Source organism: Coregonus clupeaformis, unplaced genomic scaffold, assembly GCF_020615455.1.
Source record: "Coregonus clupeaformis isolate EN_2021a unplaced genomic scaffold, ASM2061545v1 scaf3563, whole genome shotgun sequence".
Classification (NCBI taxonomy): Eukaryota; Metazoa; Chordata; class Actinopteri; order Salmoniformes; family Salmonidae; genus Coregonus; species Coregonus clupeaformis.
The window spans coordinates 121-11,996 of NW_025537017.1; the positions used below are offsets into that span (position 1 = coordinate 121).

The 11,876-nt window shown below is 45.8% G+C and overlaps 1 pseudogene; it reads left to right on the forward strand.

Moving 5' to 3' along the window:
* The first annotated feature begins 310 nt into the window (after window positions 1-310).
* LOC121566181 lies at window positions 311-10,891 on the forward strand (annotated as a pseudogene).
* The last annotated feature ends 985 nt before the right edge of the window (window positions 10,892-11,876 follow it).

An 11,876-nucleotide genomic window follows, 5' to 3' on the forward strand; every position in this document is an offset into this window, starting at 1 on the left:
GAGGTCTAGGACTGTTTCTGTTCAGGCATACCACTGGTCTACTATAGGACATTGAATATATTAAGAGTGTATATCTGTTCAGGCGCACCACTGGTCTACTATAGGACATTGATTATATTAGGAGTGTATTTCTGTTCAGGCATACCACTGGTCTACTATAGGACATTGATTATATTAGGAGTGTATATCTGTTCTGGCATACCACTGGTCTACTATAGGACATTGATTATATTAGGAGTGTATATCTGTTCTGGCATACCACTGGTCTACTATAGGACATTGATTATATTAGGAGTGTATATCTGTTCAGGCATACCACTGGACTTTGCTTCAGACTGTGTGTTTGTTTCCATTCAGGCGTACCACGGCCACCACCATGCTATGGAGGTCCTGGTTCAGTCTCTGCTGGATCTAGACGTGAGGAACAGCCAGGGCGCACCCCTCTGGACCTGAATGCCTTTAAAGGCCATGTGGAGTGTGTTGACGTCCTCATCAACCAGGGAGCCTCCATCCTGGTTAAAGACTTCACCCTGAAGAGGACCCCCATCCACGCTGCAGGTACGCATAGGATATCACGTAAGACCTAGAGATTCTGTAATTCAAAAGTTTTCCTTACCAAGATGGACATTTGTTTGGTCATGTTGCTAGGACGCCAATGTCCACTCTAGGGATATTATATAGCATAGTGTGAAAATGCCCACTACACACTGATCTAAGGTCATTTTTTGTCATTATTGCTGAGGATCTGGGGAGGGTAAGCTGATCCTAGATCAGTGCACAGGGGGACTTCTATCCAGAGCCAGGTACACAGCTAGCAGGTGACAGGCTTCGAGGGCCTCAGTCCCAAAATGTTTTATTATCTGCTGTGTTAACATCATGAGGATGTCATCTACCAATACCACTGTTCTAGAAATCTGTCTGTTCATGTGAAGGTAATAGTCGTCCAGCAATCAGCTCATATCCTCTCTGTTTAGCCTCCTCTAGCTACCAACGGTCAATCATCTCACATTCTTATATCCTCTCTGTTTATCCTCCTCTAGCTACCAATGGTCAATCATCTCACATTCTTATATCCTCTCTGTTTATCCTCCTCTAGCTACCAACGGTCATTCGGAGTGTTTGCGTTTGCTGATTGGAAATGCTGACCTCCAGAGTCCAGTGGACGTTCAAGACGGGAATGGACAGTAAGTCAATTGGGTTTTGGATACAGCACGTGACTTCCGTCTCGCTTCCGCATTGTCTCCGTGCTGCTCTGCTGTTTGTTGCTACTTGGCTACCTGCCAAACTATTCACGTTTTACTTTTAATAAACGTTTAATTAATCTCTGTGTTCAACAAATTTACCAACTTTTTAGTTTTGTCCTCACTCATCTTTTTTCGTTAAACTTTTTCACCCCGGACGTTTATCCCGAGACAGAAGAGTCATTTTCCTGTCGCGTTTTAGCTGCCAACTTTACGTTATTTTCCTTTTTTCCATCGCAACTTTTTTCCCTTATTCAACTTTTTCACTCCGGACGCTTCATCTGGACATGGTTCATCAACATCTTCAACAGCCGAAGCTAAGTAGTAACATTAACATGATGTCTTCTAATTGCAGTCGCTGTACTCATAATATACAGGAGAATTCTCGCCTTACGGCGAGAATAGCTGTGCTACAAGCCCAGCTTCAGACGCAATCGTTAGGCAAGAGTAATATCAGTGTAGGAAAGGAAGAAACAGCGTCTGTGCCACCAGCAAGTACAGACAGTAACGTTAGTATAAATCCCCCCGCACAGTCCCCGCAGCCGGACAACTTTCTCATGGCTTCTGGAGGGAAATACTGTTGGAATGCTCAACCGGTGTCGCTCATTCAGCCGACAGAAACCTTCAACCGGTTTTCCCCATTATGTAGCGAGTCGGAGTCTGAGTCTGAGTCTTCTCTAGTCTCTACTCCTCCCGTTACGGGGTCTGAGACTCCGAAGGCTCCCACCATTAGCTCTGACAAATTGAAAACCCTAGTCATTGGCGACTCCATTACCCGCAGTATTAGACTTAAAACGAATCACCCAGCGATCATACACTGTTTACCAGGGGGCAGGGCTACCGACGTTAAGGCTAATCTAAAGATGGTGCTGGCTAAAGCTAAAACTGGCGAGTGTAGAGAGTATAGAGATATTGTTATCCACGTCGGCACCAACGATGTTAGGATGAAACAGTCAGAGGTCACCAAGTGCAACATAGCTTCAGCGTGTAAATCAGCTAGAAAGATGTGTCGGCATCGAGTAATTGTCTCTGGGCCCCCTCCCAGTTAGGGGAAGTGACGAGCTCTACAGCAGAGTCTCAGCACTCAATCGCTGGTTGAAAACTGTTTTCTGCCCCTCCCAAAAGATAACATTTGTGGATAATTGGCCCTCTTTCTGGGACTCACCCACAAACAGGATCAAGCCTGACCTGCTGAGGAGTGACGGACTCCATCCTAGCTGGAGGGGTGCTCTCCTCTTATCTACCAACATAGATAGGGCTCTAACTCCTCTAGCCCCACAGTGAAATAGGGTGCAGGCCAGGCAGCAGGCTGTTAGCCAACCTGCCAGCTTAGTGGAGTCTGCCAATAGCATAGTCAGTGTAGTCAGCTCAGCCATACCCATTGAGACTGTGTCTGTGCCTCGACCTAGGTTGGGCAAAACTAAACATGGTGGTGTTCACCCTAGCAATCTTATTAGGATAAAGACCTCCTCCATTCCTGCCATTATTGAAAGAGATCGTGATACCTCACATCTCAAAATAGGGTTACTTAATGTTAGATCCCTCACTTCAAAGGCAGTCATAGTCAATGAACTAATCACTGATCATAATCTTGATGTGATTGGCCTGACTGAAACATGGCTTAAGCCTGATGAATTTGCTGTGTTAAATGAGGCCTCACCTCCTGGTTACACTAGTGACCATATTCCCGTGCATCCCGCAAAGGCGGAGGTGTTGCTAACATTTACGATAGCAAATTTCAATTTACAAAAAAAAAAATGACGTTTTCATCTTTCGAGCTTCTAGTCATGAAATCTATGCAGCCTACTCAATCACTTTTTATAGCTACTGTTTACAGGCCTCCTGGGCCATATACAGCGTTCCTCTCTGAGTTTCCTGAATTCCTATCAGACCTTGTAGTCATAGCAGATCATATTCTAATTTTTGGTGATTTTAATATTCACATGGAGAAGTCCACAGACCCACTCCAAAAGTCTTTCGGAGCCATTATCGACTCAGTGGGTTTTGTCCAACATGTCTCTGGACCTACTCACTGCCACAGTCATACTCTGGACCTAGTTTTGTCCCATGGAATAAATGTTGTAGATCTTAATGTTTTTCCACAAAATCCTGGACTATCGGACCACCATTTTATTACGTTTGCAATCGCAACAAATAATCTGCTCAGACCCCAACCAAGGAGCATCAAAAGTCGTGCTATAAATTCTCAGACAACACAAAAATTCATTGATGCCCTTCCAGACTCCTTCTGCCTACCCAAGGACGTCAGAGGACAAAAATCAGTTAACCACTTAACTGAGGAACTCAATTTAACCTTGCGCAATACCCTAGATGCAGTTGCACCCCTAAAAACGAAAAACATTTGTCATAAGAAACTAGCTCCCTGGTATACAGAAAATACCCGAGCTTTGAAGCAAGCTTCCAGGAAATTGGAACGGAAATGGCGCCACACCAAACTGGAAGTCTTCCGACTAGCTTGGAAAGACAGTACCGTGCAGTACCGAAGAGCCCTCACTGCTGCTCGATCATCCTACTTTTCCAAATTAATCGAGGAAAATAAGAACAATCCAAAATTTCTTTTTGATACTGTTGCAAAGCTAACTAAAAAGCAGCATTCCCCAAGAGAGGATGGTTTTCACTTCAGCAGTGATAAATTCATGAACTTCTTTGAGGAAAAGATCATGACCATTAGAAAGCAAATTACGGACTCCTCTTTGAATCTGCGTATTCCTCCAGGGCTTAGCTGTCCTGGATCTGCACAGCTCTGCGAGGGCCTGGGATCGGGAGAGACACTTAAGTGTTTTAGTACTATATCTCTTGACACAATGATGAAAATAATCATGGCCTCTAAACCTTCAAGCTGCATACTGGATCCTATTCCTACTAAACTGCTGAAGGAGCTGCTTCCTGTGCTTGGCCCTCCTATGTTGAACATAATAAACAGCTCTCTATCCACCGGATGTGTACCAAACTCACTAAAAGTGGCAGTGATAAAGCCTCTCTTGAAAAAGCCAAACCTTGACCCGGAAAATATAAAAAACTATCGGCCTATATCGAATCTTCCATTCCTCTCAAAAATTTTAGAAAAAGCTGTTGCGCAGCAACTCACTGCCTTTCTGAAGACAAACAATGTATACGAAATGCTTCAGTCTGGTTTTAGACCCCATCATAGCACTGAGACTGCACTTGTGAAGGTGGTAAATGACCCTTTAATGGCGTCAGACCGAGGCTCTGCATCTGTCCTCGTGCTACTAGACCTTAGTGCTGCCTTTGACACCATCGATCACCACATTCTTTTGGAGAGACTGGAAACCCAAATTGGTCTACACGGACAAGTTCTGGCCTGGTTTAGATCCTACCTGTCGGAAAGATATCAGTTTGTCTCTGTGAATGGTCTGTCCTCCGACAAATCAACTGTACATTTCGGTGTTCCTCAAGGTTCCGTTTAGGACCACTATTGTTTTCACTATATATTTTACCTCTTGGGGATGTTATTCGAAAACATAATGTTAACTTTCACTGCTATGCGGATGACACACAGCTGTACATTTCAATGAAGCATGGTGAAGCCCCAAAATTGCCCTCGCTAGAAGCCTGTGTTTCAGACATAAGGAAGTGGATGGCTGAAAACTTTTTACTTTTAAACTCGGACAAAACAGAGATGCTTGTTCTAGGTCCCAAGAAACAAAGAGATCTTCTGTTAAATCTGACAATTAATCTTGATGGTTGTAAAGTCGTCTCAAATAAAACTGTGAAGGACCTAGGCGTTACTCTTGACCCTGATCTCTCTTTTGACGAACATATCAAGACTGTTTCAAGGACAGCTTTTTTCCATCTACGTAACATTGCAAAAATCAGAAATTTTCTGTCCAAAAATGATGCAGAAAAATTGATCCATGCATTTGTTACTTCTAGATTGGACTACTGCAATGCTCTATTTTCCGGCTACCCGGATAAAGCACTAAATAAACTTCAGTTAGTGCTAAATACGGCTGCTAGAATCCTGACTAGAACCAAGAAATTTGATCATATTACTCCAGTGCTAGCTTCCCTACACTGGCTTCCTGTTAAGGCAAGGGCTGATTTCAAGGTTTTACTGTTAACCTATAAAGCGTTACATGGGCTTGCTCCTACCTATCTTTCCGAGTTGGTCCTGCCGTACATACCAATACGTACGCTACGGTCACAAGACGCAGGCCTCCTAATTGTCCCTAGAATTTCTAAGCAAACAGCGGGAGGCAGGGCTTTCTCCTATAGATCTCCATTTTTATGGAACAGTCTGCCTACCCATGTGAGAGACGCAGACTCGGTCTCAACCTTTAAGTCTTTACTGAAGACTTATCTCTTCAGTAGGTCATATGATTGAGTGTAGTCTGGCCCAGGAGTGTGAAGGTGAACGGAAAGGCTGGAGCAACGAACAGCCCTTGCTGTCTCTGCCAGGCCGGTTCCCCTCTCCACTGGGGTTCTCTGCCTCTAACCCTGTTGCAGGGGCTGAGTCACTGGCTTGCTGGTGCTCTTTCATGCCGTCCCTGGGAGGGGTGCGTCACTTGAGTGGGTTGAGTTACTGACGTGATCTTCCTGTCTGGGTTGGCGCCCCCCCTTGGTTTGTGCTGTGGTGGAGACCTCTGTGGGCTATACTCGGCCTTGTCTCAGGATTGTAAGTTGGTGGTTGGGGATATCCCTCTAGTGGTGCGGGGGCTGTGCTTTGGCGGAGTGGGTGGGGTTATATCCTTCCTGTTTGGCCCTGTCCGGGGTTTCTTCGGATGGGGCCACAGTGTCTCCGGACCGCTCCTGTCTCAGCCTCCAGTATTTATGCTGCAGTAGTTTATGTGTCGGGGGGCTGGGGTTAGTTGGTTATACCTGGAGTACTTCTCCTGTCTTATCCAGTGTCCTGTGTGAATTTAAGTATGCTCTCTCTAATTCTCTCGTTCTCTCTTTCTCTCTGAGAACCTGAGCCCTAGGACCATACGTCAGGACTACCGGGCATGATGACACCTTGCTGTCCCCAGTCCGCCTGGCCTTGCTGCTATTCCAGTTTCAACTGTTCTGCCTGCGGCTACGAAACCCCTACCTGTCCCAGACCTGCTGTTTTCAACTCTAAATGATCGGCTATGAAAAGCCAACTGAGAGACCTGAGCCCTAGGACCATACGTCGGGACTACCGGCCGTGGTGACTCCTTGCTGTCCCCAGTCCGCCTGGCCTTGCTGCTATTCCAGTTTAAACTGTTCTGCCTGCGGTTATGGAACCCCTACCTGTCCCAGACCTGCTGTTTTAAACTCTAATGATCGGCTATGAAAAGCCAACTGAGATTTATTCCTGATTATTATTTGACCATGCTTGTCACTTATGAACATTTTTGAACATCTTGGCATGGTTCTGTTATAATCTCCACCCGGCACAGCCAGAAGAGGACTGGCCACCCCTCATAGCCTGGTTCCTCTCTAGGTTTCTTCCTAGGTTTTGCCTTTCTAGGGAGTTTTTCCTAGCCACCGTGCTTCTACACCTGCATTACTAGCTGTTTGGGGTTTTTAGGCTGGGTTTCTGTACAGCACTTCGAGATATTAGCTGATGTAAGAAGGGCTATATAAAATAAAATTGATTGATTGATTGATTGATACAATTCCTGAAATAAAGAGATTTTGACACTAGTTCTACGTCCCAAATGGCACCCTATGCCCTACTTGGTGCACTACTTTAAACCAGAACCCTATGGGCTCGGGTCAAAAGTAGTGTACCATATAGGGAATAGGTTGCCATTTGGGACTCAGCCTGGTTATTACCAGTTTGTAATATGACCTTGTTGTCTTGTGTATCAGAACCCCTCTGATGCTGTCGGTGCTGAGCGGACACACAGACTGTGTGTACTCACTGCTCAACAAGGGAGCCAGCGTAGAAGCCAAAGACAAGTGGGGCAGAACAGCGCTACACAGAGGGGTGAGGAGGAGAGCTGGCTGTATACGCTCACACACAGAAAGAGACGGGGAGGCTCAAATATACATATTATCTTCAGAAAAGTAGTTGTCCATGGGTAGTGGTGTATTCATCCCTGTAGGGGGACCTGTCTCCAGACATCATTTGTAATAATTGATGATTCATTATTATATCATTGATTATTAGTTATTCAAATCCATTCTTGTCTCCCCGCCCTTCCTCCCAGGCGTTGACGGGTCATGAGGAGTGTGTGGAGGCCCTGCTGCAGCACAGCGCCAGCTTCCTGGTTCGGGACTGTAAGGGGCGGACCCTGTCCACCTGGTGGCGGCATCCGGACACATCGGGGTGCTGGGGGGCTCCTACACGCCGCCCAGTCAGTGGAGACCCTCCCCGTCATCACAGACAACCAGGGCTACACGCCACTACACTGGGCCTGCTACAACGGTACGTACTGGACTAACGGAACACTAGATCTTTTCTGATTTTCTCTCTTCAGCACCGTAAACATGTCCCTGAATTAGGCAGGCCATACAACTAGGGGTGTAACGATTCGATTTGTATCACGATTCGTGGTTGTCGATACGATTCAAGGGACGATATTGGTTCATTTAGAACGATACGATCCGAAACGATTCAGTGACTTGAAATCGATTCAGTAACCTTTTAGCCAAAAATTCAACCAGTGTGACTGAAATAAATACCTGGATACTGGACAGTGCAGGTGAAGTTTCCTAGATTCCTGTTTCTTGTAAGGACCGCAATGGTGGCTTGATAATTTCTCGCTCGTCGGCTTCTCCTCTGTCGTCCGCCATGCTATGTTTTGTTGTCTTTGCGCCTTTGCGCTGCTGCTGGCGTGGGGCGATGACGTCACGGATAGGCAGACTGAATCGAGTAATGTTTAAAGCCTTTATCATTAAAAGTGCTAAGAAAAAACATCCATATAAAGTCTGACGTGCTTAAATCCAATGGGTTATTTCCTAGTATCGATACAATCGATTTATTACATTTTAAAACGATGTTAGAGTGATATATGTTGTCCAAAAGGCCAACTCGCCGAGCACAGATCGATGTAGTTGGATCATAGGAATATAAATCGATACATCGATGTAGTAGATGGATCGTTACACCCCTACATACAACGGTACGTACTGACTAACTGGACTGTAGCTCTGTTCTCTCCTCCATGAAGTGTACACTCATTCACTCCCTCTTGTGGCTTGAAAAGCATTCGATTGGTGTGGACGGAGCCATGTGGGGAATGAACAAGACTACAACAGAATTAGGGGTTATGACTCTCAGTGGAGGACCTTACACTGAAACAGGACTTTGTCAGGGATTGACATAGCATATGTTGTAGCTAAAACATATTTTGTGACTTCACCATTGTCAGATGTGTAGCTTTCTCTGAGAGTATTGTTGTGGTCTGCAGCGACGTCATCTTTTTTCCGGTATGAATCAATCTTCCACTAGGCCATGACACGTGTGTAGAGGTGCTGCTGGAACAGGAGGTTTTCCACAAGACCGAGGGCAACTCGTTCAGCCCCCTCCACTGTGCTGTGATCAATGACAACGAGGGGGCTGCAGAGATGCTGATTGACACTCTGGGGCCGGCCATTGTCAACGCCACTGACACCAAGAACGGGTAACTACAGCACATGACAAAGTCCTTTTCTTCTGGAGAATAATGTTGTCTTGGGAATAAAATGACCTCTGGGGTTGGATGAGGGATTGTAGATTACTTTTAATACATCTATTAGTGATTTTATATTTCTATGGTATAAACAGGGTTAATTGAACAAACTTGTTTATAACAGTCCTACATGATATCGGTGAAATAAGTTTCCTCTCTCTCCAGGACCCCCCTGCATGCGGCGGCTTTCACGGACCACGTGGAGTGTCTTCAGCTGCTGCTAGGCCACAACGCCCAGGTCAACTCCCCCGATGCCTCCGGGAAGACCTCCCTCATGATGGCTGCTGAGAACGGACAAACCAACGCTGTCGGTACGCAGCCCCCTCTCCTCCGCTTTGCCTCGCCCAGCCGGCTTAAGTTCAACATGTCTGTTTTACATTTTAATAAGTCGCTTAATTTCCTAATTGAGTTTCTTTATGTTTCTCTGTCTGTGTCAGAGCTGTTGGTGAGCAGTGCCAAAGCAGAGCTCACCCTGCAGGATGCAGTCAAGAACACTGCTCTTCATCTGGCCTGCAGTAAGGTGAGCATCCCCACATGAAGATGACGTTCATCTGAACAGTTGGCTCTCTCTGGTTGAAATTTTGGTCTGACATGTTTGACTCTGGTTTTTAAAGGGTCATGAAACCAGTGCCTTGTTGATATTGGAGAAGATTACAGACAGGAACCTCATCAACTCGACTAACGCAGCCTTACAGACGTACGTATGGTTCAGCTGTATTAATTGGGCCAGAAGAATTAGAAGAAGTGCACTATATAGGGAATAGTCTGGCATTTGGGAGGTATCCTCATTTGCTGCTGGCTAATCTGACGGTACTTTCTCCTCAGGCCGTTACACGTTGCAGCCAGAAATGGTCTGACGGTGGTGGTTCAGGAGCTACTAGTGAAGGGTGCTAGCGTGCTAGCAGTCGATGAGAATGGTAAGATCCATAACGCTAACACCGTTTTCTTCTGTACTTCTCTTCTCAATGTGTCCACAAATGTTTCTCTCTAGTCCACTGCTTGGTTATTGTCTTAACTTTGTATCTCCTAGCCTGCTGTTATTTCATGTTTTTCACCAAAAGTGTTATAGTAAACGGTGATGCTCCTGAAGTGACCCTCTGCTGTTCTGTTTGAACCCCTCAGGTTACACGCCTGCCTTGGCCTGCGCCCCCAACAAAGACGTGGCGGACTGCCTGGCGCTGATCCTGGCCACCATGATGCCCGTGTCCCCCAGCAACCCGGCGCCCAGCCTGTCCTTCAGTGCCATTAACCACTACACCACCAGCCCCTCCAAGAGTGTGACCTTCGACAGCCTGCCCGTGCTGCGCAGCGAGCACAGCTCCTACTGCAGCTTCAACAACATCGGCCACCGCGACCACGATGGAGGCTTCTACAAGGATGAGGAACTCAACGACTCAGACTCAGAGACATACTGAGGGGGGTGGTGGTCGCTGCCCAGGAGGGGAGCCAAGGGCAGGCGGATAAACAGTGAAGTGGGGCAGAGGCCACAAACAAATCCACACATACACACCGTGTCTTAAATCACCACAGCCAGCTTTGGGAGGGCACGAGCCGAGACAGTCCGCACAGGAGCCTTAAGAGTCCCGCAGTTGGAGAGAGAGAAATGGAGGGAGGGAGAGGGGGAGGCACAACAGGCTGGCTGGCCACACTCATCCTCTCGTACCACCAGGTGTCCTTCCAGCAGATACTGGACTTGGACCTGGAACTGCTGCTGCTATACCCCACCTTTACCTTTACCCACAAAGGTCCTAAACGGTAGAAACTGTCCAGCCAACAGACAGACGGACACCTTATGGCGGCAATAACCTGTAGTCCAAGGGGATAGTAGCACTTCACTGAGTGAAAAACAGACATGGACCAAAAGATGTGGAAGAAGCCTTTTCAAAACCTGTTTTGACAGTAGAAATGGGATTGAGCGTTTTGGGCTGAGAAAAAACATAAGGAGTGATGTTTCATTTAAGTTTTATGAGAGTGATGGTCATGTTTATCCGCACACTAAGACAGTCAGAACGCACCTAGCCTCTTGTCTGTAATAATAAATAAATAATAAATAAATTGGTCATTTAGCAGACGCTCTTATCCAGAGCGACTTACAGGAGCAATTAGGGTTAAGTGCCTTGCTCAAGGGCACATCGACAGATTTTTCACCTAGCCGGCTTGGGGATTAGAACCAGCGACCTTTCGGTTACTGTAATCCATGTGGGAGGAGGGGAAATCATTTATTTTTTATGAACAAACATTTTAATAATATCATTCATGTCTTAAGCTCCTGACCCTCTGTGGGAACCAAAGAATCGTAGTATTTGCTCTCATGAGTAATTTCAAAGAATTTCCATCCCCAATGGCACCCTATTCCCTTTATAGTACACTACTTTTGACCAGGGCCATAGGGTTCTGGTCAAAAGTAGTGTACTCTATAAAGAATAGGGTGCCATTTAGATTTTGCATTTGTATGTGAGCGACAGGACTTTTTACATTTGCGTTATTAAACCTACCTGTCCTTTGCCCTCTAGAAAATATTTTAGAAAGTAAATTATTAATTCATGTATTCTTTCTTGTGATATTTATGTCATCATTTTGTGCCTTCTTTAGTTACTGAGGGGAGGTTAGGAGAGTAGGGGCAGCTGTATGAGCGAAAACAATGATGCACACTAAGTACTACAACGTTTGTGAAAAGCACTGATACTATTCCGAGGCATACGAGGGGGAAAACATGCCTCCCTTGGAGAGGAGAAACACTGTAAACCAATGGTAGGACAGCAGCATTTAGATTTTCTTCTGTTGAAAAAAATATATATATATTATTTGTCTTGGTCTTATAATCAATGTATTTGTTATGATTTAACTGGATAAGAACCCAAATGCAGACAAGTACACGAAGCCAGAGAAGTATTAACAGGTTTATTTACAATGTTCAAAGTCCAGGTTTCCAAATATAGGGGAAGAGCAAGTCCAGGTTACAGGGAGGGTAACAGATCCAGATCAGGGCAGGTGTGGTACCGTAATGTCCTAG